The following is a 13,566-nucleotide window of genomic DNA, read 5'->3' as shown; positions in this document are numbered from 1 at the left end:
TTCATAGTTTTAGATGCAAACATCTTCAACTGCTATAAGCCAAGATACTTGAATAAACAAGCCAAATCTCTTCCCTAGAACAAAATGTAACTTCAAGGGAGGATATATCCGAGCTTTGGGGGTTTGTTTGTTTGTTTTGCAAAAAGGAGGAGGACTAAATGAACTGGAATTGATTTTTTTGTTGTTGTTTCTTTCATAAAACTTAAATTAAGAATAGGATTGAATCTATATTCTGAACACAGAGAAATTGCCAGAAATAATTTAAACTAGAGTGTTCTTATGAAGGGTCTCTAATTAAAATGTGCTGTTCTACAAGTCTTTTCCCCAGGATCATAGTATTCAGCTTAAGCCTTTAGAGAAATAAACCCAGGTTCAAATTAAAAACACAGGGTGTGAGCTCACATAGCACAGACCCCCACCGCAGCAAAGGGAGGGTACAGGGGACTCTTTCTGGATTTGAGGCCAGTATACAGCTGATGTCTGCACCTAAATTCCCCAAAACTCTGAGGACACAGTATTCATCCTTCCTTGTGTGGTAAGTCCTTCTCAGAATTATGACAACACTCACTCCCATCCTCCCTACCCTCCCCTGTGAAAAGTAAGCCAGCAGGCTCAAAACTTGTGTCCTGCCCTGAGACTTAATGGACTCCAGAAGTAGCACATTCACTTGGAGGCTCAGTGCCTCCCCTGCCCTCCCCTGGTCCATTAGCTCCTCATTGGATGCTGAAGAGACCTCAGGACTCACTCATTCAATCCCTTTATTTTAAGGAAAAGGAGACAGAGGTTCTTAGTGGAAAGTTGGTTGCAAAGTCACACGGCTGATTCAAGACCAGAGCAGAAGCAAATTCCATGGCTCCCCATGGCCTTCTGGAGAGAGCCTGGTCCTTGGAATTCTTATATCATGAACACAGGAGCCACCTCCAAAGAGACTGAATCCTTGGTAAATGCAGCCATAGTAATTCCCACACTCCAAGCTTGTGAGCCTGTCCATGTAAGCATTATGCAGAGGGATTTCCTGCTGCTGCTCACTTTCTGGCCCTTCCCTCCTCCTTCTTTGCTCCCCCTCTGACTCTGCCAGTTATGGCCCAGCTCCACCCAAACACCATCAAGGACAGGGTGAGGAGGGGCTCTCCAGTTCAGGCCACGGTGTGGCCTATTAGGTCAGGTACTATTACTTTAGGTGAAAAGACAGATTCAGAAAGGTTGAGAACCTGTCCAAGGTCACACAGCAGAGAGACAAATACACCTGAAGCATGAGCTCACGACAAGAAGCTAGTGAGAAGGAAAAAAAAATGTTTTGTTCTGTTTTTGTCCTCCATGATGCATCTGAAAAACAGGAAGGAAAGCAAATTAGACGGAATATCTGAATGTCCCTGCTGGGGCATGCCTCTCCATCTGCAAGTAGTCTCTTATTCCTGTCCTCACCAAATAAAGATGCCCTTGGGAATGTCGCTCTTTCCTCTCAGAGAGTGATTCTGTTTAATTTTCTAAAACTAAAAACGGTGTGGAAAATCCCTGGGACAGAGGAGGAGAACATCACACACACACTCATCTCCCCACCTCCACCTGCTCCTGAGTCGCCCTCCTCCAAGGCTGCTCTGGAGTCCCCTTCCTAACGCTGACTGCCACCCCCCTTGGCTTTCCCCTGACAGATCACTGGGCAAGGAAGCAGAGGCGCTGTTTGCTTGGGCATGAAGTCTCTGGGCAGCCAGGGACTAGACCAGGTAATTTGGGACTCAAAGCCCAGGGACAGTGGAGGCCAGCTCTGATGTTCCTTCAGCAAATGCTTCTGCTTCTGAAGGAAACAAAAAAAAAATGAAGAAAGGTAAACAGCAGATGCCTTGGCCCTCCTGCCTCCCCAGAAGAGAGTGGGAGGACCGCCTGGAAAGTTCCAAGGGCTCATGGAAGCTGCTCCTCCTGCTAAGCCCAGGGTGGAGAGGATGCCAGGCCTCTGCTCTGGGCCTCACGTGCTTCTGCCCAGCTGGGACCTGAAGCCTTCAGCTGGGGTCCTATACTTAGACCTGCCAGGAGTAGGGTGGTGGCATGTCACCACCGCCTACAGGGCCGCCCCCCACCTCCACGCTCCCTGACATGTGATTTATGACTCAACTTCCCCGTAGAGCTGCAGCCGTAGGGAAGCCATCGCTGGAGCTGGGGAGGGAAGGTGGGCTGCATCCCATCATCCACACCTGCCATGGGCCCTTCACCAGCCGGACACCAGTGCTAAGTGGCACCTTGGGCCTTAGAAGGCAGAGCCACTCTGTGAGTGCAGGCAGGGCCAGCCTCAGAGCTAGAAGCGAGGGAATCTGTCTGTTTCTTAGGACAGAGATTTCTGCTCTGTGATCCAGAACAAGAAGGGAAAGAATCTGTCTCTCAGGCTGTCAAAAGACACCTGGAGGGAACCAGGGAACAGCAAAAGCTGTTCTTAGAGATGAATTCTGCTGGAGAAACCACAGGGGTTTTGGCCAAAGATCTAAAGATTTTTTATTTTTGTTTTTGTTTTGTTACTGGGGATTGAACCTAGGGATGCTTAACCACTAAGCCACATCCCCAGACTTTTTTTTTTTTTTTTTTTTAGTTTTTATTTGGAGACAGGGTGTCATTAAGTTTCTTGGGGCCACTCTAAATTGCTGAGGCTGGCCTTAATCTTGCAATCCTCCTGCTTCAGCCTCCAGAGCTGCTGGGATTACAGGCCTGTGTGCCGCTACCCCTGTCTCAAAGATCTCAAGATCTCTCACTTGAATCTCTTGAGCTCCCAGGACCTGGCAGATCTACCCCTGAGCTACGCCCCAGCCCTGCCCACTCTTTTTAAAGAGGACCAGGTGGGTGGGGTGTAGCTCAGTAGTTGAGCACTTGCCTAACATGTGCAAAGTCCTGGGTTTAATCTCTGTCACTGAAAAATCAACTAAATTAAATAAAATATATAAGGACCAGGTACCATGGACCCCAAAATTGAGCCATTGGCCTCTGGTTCATCTTCCCAAGAGCGTGGTGAGGTCCACCCTAATTATTCAAGGAACTCCCGGGCCACAGGACATGAGAGCTGGAAAAGGCTTTTCCCCTAAAAACTGCCAATAGAAGGTAACTTGGAGCAGAACTACCCAAGTCAGTCCCTTTTTTTAAAAGATAAGAACAGGTTCAGCAGGGGTGAGAGTTAGGGCAATAATGCCATCATTTTTTAAAAGCATGCACTAGGCCAGGTACTGCCCCAAATGATTTTAATACATTATTTTACTTTGTTTTGAGGCAATTGTCCCCCATTCCCATTTTACCTTTTAATGTCTCTCCATTTAACTGGTTAGGAATACTCAGTAACTTGGTCAATGGTTAAGAGGCTAAGTAGTGCCAGGTATCAGAGTGCATGCCTGTAAATTCCAGTGGCTCAGGAGGCTGAGACAGGAGGATCACGAGTTCAAAGCCAGCCTCAGCAACTTAGTGAGGCCCCCAAGCAACTCAGTGAGAGCCTGTCTCTAAATAAAATACAAAATGAGGCTGGGATAGGGATGTGCCTCAGTGGTTAAGTGCCCCTGAATTCAATCCCCAGTACCAAAAAAGTTAAAATAAAAGGCTAGGCAGGTATCTACAATTTGCTTCCAGATGTATCAAGCTCCACAATTTGTACACTTAAGTATTTTTATCTAAACTGAATCCATATTATTACGTTAAGTGAAAAAAGCCAGACTCAGAAAGTCAAGGGTCATCTATTTTCTCTCATGTAGAAACTAAAGAAAAAAAAAGGGAACAAAAGGCGGGGGGCAGCTCATGAAATTAGAAGGGAGACAGAGAAGTAGAGGAAGGGGAGCAGAGGGAGGGAGGGAGGAGGGGAAGGGGAAACACTGGGGAATGAAACTGACCAAATTATGTTCTGTGCATGTATGAATAAGTCATAATGAATCCCACTATTATATACAATTATAATGCACAAATAAAAATCAATTTAAAAAGACAAAAGTAAAATAACTGAGCCATACAACTGTGCTTTAAAGATGAGTGGCAGCGCTAAGACAAAAACTGAAGCCTCCTAATTTCAATCCTGAAGAATGTTCTTTTTCTAGATTTTTCTCTTGGCCCTTACTTGTGCCGACTTTCAGTGCTGTGTTGAAATATTGCATTTTCCTCCACATACTAGTGTGAAGGTTATCAATACCAGAACAAACTCACTTATGTCTAACCCCGGTAAGATGGAGCCATGAAGAAGAGGCACTCAGCATTATGCCTGGACCCACAGACACCAAAGGACATTTTCTCCAAACTGCAGCTTGCTACATGAGTCACAGAGACAGCTAACACAAGGACAATGAGTCACTTGCACAAGAACACTTGCCTGACACACACCATCTCCACCAATGACTGACATCACTTCCTGGGATAAGCCCCTGTCTCATAGTTTCAAAACATTTTATGTGTACTTTTTTTTCTTTTGTCTGTAAAGCTTCCCCTAGTACCAAACTCTTTGGCTGTGCCTATAATTTGCTGTAGCTGCTGTTTTCATCATCTTTTTCACTGCTGTGACTAAAGGATCTGACCAGAACAACTTTAGGGAAGAAAAGTTTATTTGAGGACTCATGATTTCAGAGGTCTCCATCTTTAGACAGGAGACTCCATTCCTCGGGCCTCGAGGTGAGGCTGAACAACACGGCGGAAGAATGTAGCAGAGGGAAGCAGCTCACATCGTGATCAAGAAGCAGAGAGTGCTCTACTTGCCAGAAACAAATATATATATCCAAAGCCACTCCCCAACTCCCACCTCCTTCAGCCACAACCTACCACTTCAGTTACCACTCAGTTCATACCTATCAGGGGATTAATTCACTGATTAGGTTAAGACTTTCACAACCCAATTATTTCTCCTCTGAACTTTCTCGCATGTTCTCACACATGAGCTTTAGGGGGACCCCTCCCATTCAAACACATGCATATCTGTAATTTAAGTTATCTGATATTCTGGCACAAACTCTACAAAGACTCATTTCTCTATTACTCATTTTAGACTGACACTAGGAAGGATAATTTCTTATCAAAAATAAATTTTTAAAAAATGAAGACAGATTCACAGCTTACCCAGTATGTGGGTAGTTACAACAACAATTTGCTATAGTACAGTGGTTTAGAGTGAGGATCTTAGAACCAATTATATTATCTGAGTTCAAATTCTGAGGCATCACCTAATAACTTGTCCAAAGACAGGAATAGGTACTGTCTATGACTTACGTACTTAACCTAAAACATTGGATTAGTAATATCACTGACTTTATGAGGATTTTTTGAGAATTATGGATCAGTTACTACATTTAAGCACTCAGTGCCAGACACATAGTAAGCGCTCAATAAATGCCAACTCCTAATTGGGAATCAAACTCATTAGCTAAAGCTCAGGGAATAAATGGTAATAATGACAATGATACTATTTCAATACGGTAGTGTTTCTCTGGCTTTTTCAACACTTCATCAACAAAAAAAATCTCATTTTTCATCTCTATTCCTGTCAGTGCCAAAAGAAATAGCATTATCATATCATTTAGCTAAGAATGGCATAATTAATGAACTCAAGAGTGGTTGCAAAAAGCTTGCGATATTTCTGCATTGGTGTAAGCTGGTTGTTATGGCAACCATCCCCTGTCAACGACCCTTTGCCAGACAGAGAGAGACCAATTTTGGGAGCCGTCACAGCACATCTGTTTCTCTGCTCAACTGATTAGCTGTTGTTTGCAACAACGAGCAGATGGAAGTAAAAAGGGAAAAAAAAAATTTTTCTAAAAAGAAGCAAATGTTTATTTTATCCACAAGTCTGTTTTCCAGTACAGAAACAGACCTTTAGCTGTTTTAAAAAGATTCAAGTATACAGGGTCCTTACTACAAGAGCTGCTTTCTTGCATTGCTGGAATTGCAAAGTGTAGTCAGGCTGTAAATTATAGGTGATAGTTCCTTCATGTATATCTTTTTAAATGATGAGCCTCTCATTCCAATTTCAGGGCACCCTTCCACCATATCTTTGGATGCCTCTGTTGTATGAGCTAACACACCTGCCTGGAGCGCACCTTCCACCATGAGCACCCTACATGGATGCACTGTAAAGAGAACAAGTACAAGAAATCTTTCCCTGCCTCTCTCTGTTTCTTCACCTGCAAAATGGGGTTTGCATTCTCATGCTCTCTGAAAAGCCAAACAGCTTTAACACCTATTAGGTAAGGAAATTGACTCTTCTGAAAGCCCCACTTTTCTCAGTGGCAAAAAGGTGAAATGGTAGCTACTATTAAGAATGAAATAAAAGAATGAAATGAAAAGGCACCTATCCTGGTAGATGAGCCCGTCCTCGGGAAGTGCAGGCTTCCTGTCCACTGCACATTTGCTTAGCAACCACCATATTCAAAACATCTAACCATCAGCAGGCATGTGGCCACTGGGCTTTGGAACTCCACTGGAGCTGGCCCTGAAGGCTCTCTGCCTGCCAGACAGACTTCACCCCCTGAAGTTGCTGGGCCATTAGGAGGTCAGGGATGTCCTGGATAAAGAGACAAGGCACTTCTGGTGGCTAAGGAACACTCAAGGGGCTCTGGAAGGCAGCCATTTACCATCCAGAATGGGGAAATGTTTATATGTTTATAATTAGCATGGACTCACCAGCACATGCCAGCTAAATATAGGCATTTTTTTAAGAGTCTACATATATACTCCTTGACTCTTCCTGCTCGGCACACATGTGTTTCTAAAGTACTTCAGTGTTCTCAAGGGTTTGAACCTTCAGCCTGCTGTCTTTAAGTGTGTGCACCTGGTAATCTGGAGCTTCTCATGGTGGGATAATATTCCAGGTGGGGACCAACTTCATTTCATCTGTCCCCTCCCCGATGATGGACACTCAGAGGCCACCACTTATGTGATAGTGGGAATGATAGATCAGGTATCAACTCTCCTTAACCCTCATTATCACCATTAATAAACACAAAATAGGCATCTGCTGCTTTTGGCTATCAACTGGGGCATTACCTGACATATTCTTGATGCAAATATTAGTGGAGCAATGCTAATATTGACAGTGGGCATAGGTTATGTTGGAAATGCTTTAGTTCAGTAAGTCACAAAATATGGATTCCAGTCACCATGGCCCACCTAGCCACTCCATGTCCATGGACACTTAGACTGGCCGCCTTTTGCATTCTTCATCTGTAATATTGATGTAATCATCCTAATTGGCATGCTCACAGGTAATTGTGAGTACTTACAAAATAATATATGTAAAAAGTCGATGCATATGTGGGATAGTATTATTCATATTATTTATTACAAGAAAGAGTGGAGGAGATAAAAGAAAACAAACATAGTTAACAGAAAGATTATTTTGAAAAAAAAGATACAGGTTAACACTACAGGCCAGGAGTCCAGAGGGATGTGTGTGTGTGTGGGTGTGTGTGTGTGTGTGTGTGTGTATGTGTTGCTAGGGTTGAAACCCAGGGCCTCCCACATGCTAAGCACATGCTCTACCACTGAGCTATGTCCCCAGCTCCAGAAAATAAACAGAAGGTTGAAGGAAGTGGCTATGACTTGGAAAACATGAAAGCAGATAATTAAAAAAAAATAAAACTGGCCACTCTATGACCTACATACTCCATGAGAATATGTAGGTAGACTGAACAAAACTCTGAAGGTGGAGAAATCAACATGGGAAAGCTATTTGGTATGCCTGGCACATCCAGAAAGAACTGTGTTTGCCTCAAACACCTAAGGCAGAGAGTGAGTGAGCTGTGTGTGTGTGTGTGTGTGTGTGTGTGTGTGTGTGTGTGTGTGTGTGTGTGAGAGAGAGAGAGAGAGAGAGAGAGAGAGAGAGAGTATGTACATACGTTCATGTGCACAGGCAAAGCTGAACTCTAAGTGAGGACCAGTAACCAGCAGCCCTGCAGGTACCAAGTGGCTGACTGATTACCTTGGAAAGTTGAATGATTTACTACAAAGGAAGGTATTGGGGGGTCACTCTGTGTTGAATTAAGTTGAAGTCCTATTTCCCAGGACCTCAGTGTGTCAACCTATCTGGAAATAGGGTTGTTGCTGTTGAAACTAGTTAAAATGGAGTCTTATAAGGATGCCTCACCCAACGTGACTGGACTCCTTCTAAGAAGATGGCCATGTGAGGATGGAGACACACAGGCAGAACACCAAGACACTAGGCAGGCAGAGGCTGGAGTTGGGCAGCTGCACACCAACAAGCACCAGGACTGCCAGCAAACCTCCAGCAGCCAGCAAGAGACAAGGAAAGACCCTGGGACCTGCAGAGGAAGCAGGACCTGCCAACATCCTGCTCCTGATGTCCAGCCTGCAGAACTGTGAGATGATGAATCTCTGTGTTTAAAGCCACCAGGTTTCTACTACTGGGTTAGAGCATCCAAAGGAAGTTACAGGGGTGGACAAGGCTTCAGATCAGGACAAGAGAAGACTCCAATTTAACATGGTGACTGGCTGCAAGAGCAGTCCCGTGGGAACAGTGGGCGGGTTTCTTCTGTGTGATCACACCCTGAACGTTTCCTCCTGTGGCTGTTGGAATGCTAGAGCCACTACTGCCACTCAGATATTCACAGGTAGCATGGTCACAATAGTCCCTAAGATAGTCCCTAAGCAATGAACACACAACTCTCAGCAGTCACAGCCAGAGAGGTTGAAGAATCTGGGTTCTGGGGGCTGGGGTTGTGGTCAGCAGTAGAGTACTAGCCTAGCATGGGTGAGGCCCTGGGTTCCATCCACAGCACCACATAAAAATAAATTAATTAATTAAAGATATCGTATCCAGCTACAAATGAAAAATAAATATTTTTTTAAAAAAAGAATCTGGGTTCTGATTTAAGAATTTGAAGGGTTTTTTGAGAGGGATACCAGGGATTAAATTTAGGGGCACTCAGTCACTGAACCATTCCCAGCCCTATTTTATTTTTATATTTTTATTTAAAGACAGGGTCTCACAGAGTTGCTTAGGGCCACACCATTGCTGAGGCTGGCTTTGAACTCGCAATTCTGTCTCAGCCTCCCAAGCTTCTGGGATTATGGGTGTGCACCACCGCAGCTGGTCAAGAATTGAGTTTTTGAAGACTTTATTGGGCTGCTTAATCAACAGCCTCTGGATCTACCTCCCTCTGCTCCTATTATATGAAACATAATTTTCTATTATTTAAATATTTTCTCATAGTAATATTCTCAACACATAGTTTTGTTTTGTTTTGGTCCTAGGGATGGAACTCAAGTGCCCTTTATCACTGAGCTACACCCCTTTTAATTTTTTTTTATTTTGAAACAGTGTCTCACTAAGTCACCCAGGCTGGCCTCAAACTTTCAATCCTCCTGTCTCAATCTTCTGAGCCACTGAGATTACAGGTGTGTGCCACCACACCCAGCTAAAACCCTAGTTTCTATGTTGAACTTCTTTCTTTCCTTTTTAAGACATTTTTCCCTGTCGTCACAGTATGTTGCTGAGATATTTCGTTTATAAAACATTGTACTGGTCTTGATTTTTAGATTACCACACAATTGATTTCCCCAATAATATCATTTCAAAATACTAGATGCTAAGGGTACCCCATAGTTATTTGCCAGGTTTCTGCTCTCGAGACTAAAAGGCTCAGGGGTCACTCCAGTTAAACTGGGCTAACTGGGCTGCATGAAATAACCACACAAGAGACACAAATACCTTTTTCTTTGGGGTCGCTGTGACGGCTCCTCTGACCTTAAGGGTCCGAAGAAAGAGAGAGAGGGAGAGCACGCGCTGACCCCTTTTATTGAGGAGAAGCTATTCAACTGAGGCAAGGGGTCAGGTTTCAGGGGGCTGAGTCTATCTTCATGATGTCCACTGTCAACAGGTTGACTGACACCTGGGTAGGCCACACCCAAGGGCACAGTAAGAGAAGGGGACAGACACAAGGCACTTCCATGGAAGATTCTATCCTAAACAGGGCAAGGGGTTATATTACAAAGGAACAGGTGAGCATAGCTTCACCCATGGGGCTGTAGGAAGACACACCCATGCACGAGACACCGTTCCTTAAACCCAAGAAGGGTGGGGAAAGCTCTGCCACATTTCTGTGACTGAGCGCCTCAGCACCCAGCCAGGGAGTGTGACTCAGTCATGTGCAAGGTTGGTCTCCCATAGTTATTCTTCTCCTACCTTGTTAGGGTGATACTGTTCCACCAGTATTTTTCAACTTTAGTAATGTCCAAATCAGGCAGGGAGAGGAAACGAGTGGGGAATGTGGATGTGACAGTTGATTAGTGCAGCAGCTTCGAGCTGCCCCAGTGAACTGTGCATCTTGACTGCTCGTCAACATTTGATTGTGGTGTGGTCACATTTCATTAGCTACCTGGGTTGTAGTACAGCCTATTTGAATTAACTGTTGTGGCTACTCAAGCTTGTGAAATAAAAATGGGGATAAAAATGGAAAAAGAAAAACGTGGCTCAATTTCTCAAAAATAAAACAAGATCAAGGATCTTTCAGTTCCATCTTAAAAATAAAATCTCAGGTCATCTGCAATGGGCTTATTCCACTGGCATTGGTATTTAATGCATTGTTGTTACATTTAATCTAAATCCACTTATTCACACAAACAGAAGGGAATGTGTATTACGGATCAATGTACTATGCAGGCTGTCATAGGAAAACAAAGTTAATTTCAACCATTTTGAATTATACTTTCTAGGATTGCATTTGATCCCAAGCATGGCTCACAATGGAACATTTGTTGAATTGCACTGACCAATGGAAGGTTCTCCTGTGGACATTCCTATGGTGGATGTTTTGATCTGGAATGTCTGCCAAAACCTCATGTGTTGAAGGCTTGCTGCCCAATACAGCAGTGTTCAGAGGTGGGACTTCTGGGGAGTGATTGGATCATGGGGGCTCTGACATCATCAGTGGATAAATCCATTGACAGCTGAGTGGACTACTGGAAGGTCCTAGAGACTGGGAGGTAGGACCTAGTTGGAGAAAGTAGGTCACTGAGGACATGTCCTTGAAGGGTTTTATCTTGTCTCTGACCCCCTCCTTCTCTCTCTCACTCTCTCTCCCTCCCTCTTTCAGCTTCCTGGCTGCCATGAGGTGAGCAGCTTTGCTCCCCCCACACCCTGCCACCATGTTGTCCTGCCTCACCATAGCCCCAAAACGTCAGAGGCAGCATACCATAGACTAAGACCTCTGAAACTGTGAGCCAAAGTAAATCTTTCCTCCTTTAAGCTGTTTTTCTCAGAATATTGTATCACAATACGGAATGCTGACTAACAGAGGATTATGGAGCAAAAAGAGACTTTGTTGGAAAGAGCAATTCTTCATTTGGAAAATAAAAACCTGAGGATGATATAAGCCTGGGTCCCTGAACATAGTGGACAGGAGCATGCATCCTGTCGGAACCCTGCTGGAAGAGATCAGACACCTGCTTCTGAAAGGTGCTGCAAGGTCCCCACACCATGAACTGCCTCCTCTTCACTGCAGCAGGCAGGATGTGGCTGGCTCTCCCCTGCCAAGAAGGGAACTGCTTCCATGCAGTCTGGGCAACAGGAGCTCACAGAGGACCACCCAACTTCCCCTCACAGAAGCACTCCACATGTTGTTCAACCCAGCTGAAGCTAGAAAGTCACAAAGACCTCCTCATAAATGTATGAAGCTAGACTCAGGCCTTTCTTGATTACATCTTATGTTCCTGAGAACCAGTCTGCTATGGATAAGAACTGTCTGTCATGTTATGCCATCTGAATATGAGCTGAGTGACCTCGGCTAAGCTTTCCTTTCAGAACAAATCAACCAAAATCTACAGAGAAATTTACTAATGCTCTAGCTGAGGAACCCTCCTCACATGAGCATCTACTCTGTGTGGAGAATTGGGCATCCCAAATCTCTGCCAGAGCTTAAAGTCCAGATGGACAGTCCACCCACCTGCTGCTATGGGCCATGGTAACAGTGTACTAATGGAGGGTGGAAGGCTTTAGTGTTGGCTCCTATCCAGGGATTAGGGGAGATTTCCTAGGAAAATTGGCACTTGAGTTGAGACTTGGAGATTAAGGAAGAATTTTCCAGAGCTCTGAGGGTCATTCTGGGTGATGATGTAACAGTACACCAGGGCTCAACTGAATGACTTATCAGTACGGATTTGGAGAATTGCCTGTTGTTCACTGCTACTGAAGTATTAAGAACAAATAAGTTGGGGAAAAGTAATTCAGCATGAAGCTGGACAGAGAGAGAGGAGCTGGAATATGAAGGAAGGACTTTGTTTACTATCCCAATAAGTTTTGTTGTTGTTATTATTGTTTTGGTACCAGAGATTGAACCCAGGAACACTTAACCACTGAGCCACATTCCCAGCCTATATATATATATATATTTTTTTTTTTTTTTTCTTTAGAAACAGGGTCTTGCTGAGTTGCTAGGTGCCTCGCTAAATTGCTGAGGCTAGCTTTGAACTTGTGATCCTCCTGCCTCAGTCTTGGACTTCATTGCACAGTGTGTCTCCAAGTGGAATCCACAAGTCCCTATGAAAACTCCACTTCTATTTTAGTAGTCATTATGTTACTACTACTACTGACAATGATAATGGGAGGAGGAGTTAAAACACACTCCAGATCCTTTGCCATTTAATTCTGGTGCCTGTATTGTTTATTATTAATCTGGCAACAGTTGGAGGTCAGAGGAGGTGCAGTTTGAACAAAGAGATCACACTGGCTAAACACAGCTGGTCACCACAGTAGGTCTGCCAGACTCAGCCCATGTGGTCCTGCTCTGAAAGGCGATCACATGGTCAAAGACAATAGAGATTTACAAACAGTGTCATTTGTCTCATTAATGTCATGTCACTGGCTTTGTAGTTTTTTCATAATATACTTTTTTTCTTTGGGTTTTATAGTTCTGTAGGTATGTGACAAGAAGCTAGCCTATCTGAGAAACATGGAAGATTGTAATAAACACTGCAATATGTCAGGGTTTTCTTTTTCAGGTGGTTGGACCCATTACTCACTCCTGAAACAGGCCACTGACAAGTGGGAACCACTGAAGGAATCTGAGCAGAGATCAGTGTGAAGCAATCCCTGAGTGAGGAGACCACCTTGGCAGTGACACAGAAGGCTGTCCAAATGCACAGAGGAGATGGAAAAACATCTAGGGAGGTGGCTGCCTGCACCTTCGTATTTAGAGAGCCTTTGCTTCCTTCCACAGAGGAGGCCTGGGGACTTTAGAATCAAACACTGACCTCATAAGCAGAATGCACCGGCATTTCAAGGTGTGTCTTATCTAGCTCAAAGGTTCCCCAAACTTCCACCTGTGTCATTTCCCAGAGAGTTTTGTGATGAGGCCAGAACTGAGATAGGACCAAATCCCATGTTTTAGTGCAGAGAACTAACAAAGTACAGGAGAATTTGCTACGTACTTGGCAACAGAAAACAACCAGGGCCACTACTTAGGGCTCCGTAGACTAGTTGACACTGAAATGAGGCTTGTTGTCAAGCCATGGGTCACTGGGGCTGCTCCCATCCAGGGAAGGTGACCTTTTCTTAGACAAAGATTAGATGGACTTGCCCAGCAATGACCCTGGAGCGGGCTGCATCTCCTG

The 13,566-nt window shown here is 44.3% G+C and overlaps 1 protein-coding gene across 1 annotated transcript in view; it reads right to left on the bottom strand.

The window, feature by feature from the left end:
- The window catches only part of Myo3b (myosin IIIB), a 449,152-nt gene that overhangs the window by 408,418 nt on the left and 27,168 nt on the right, over positions 1-13,566 (bottom strand). The window lies entirely within an intron of this gene.

The sequence above is a fragment of the Urocitellus parryii genome, chromosome 1, assembly GCF_045843805.1.
Source record: "Urocitellus parryii isolate mUroPar1 chromosome 1, mUroPar1.hap1, whole genome shotgun sequence".
NCBI lineage: Eukaryota > Metazoa > Chordata > Mammalia > Rodentia > Sciuridae > Urocitellus > Urocitellus parryii.
Note: the sequence above shows the minus strand (reverse complement) of the source record. Positions and strands in the feature narration are given on the sequence as shown.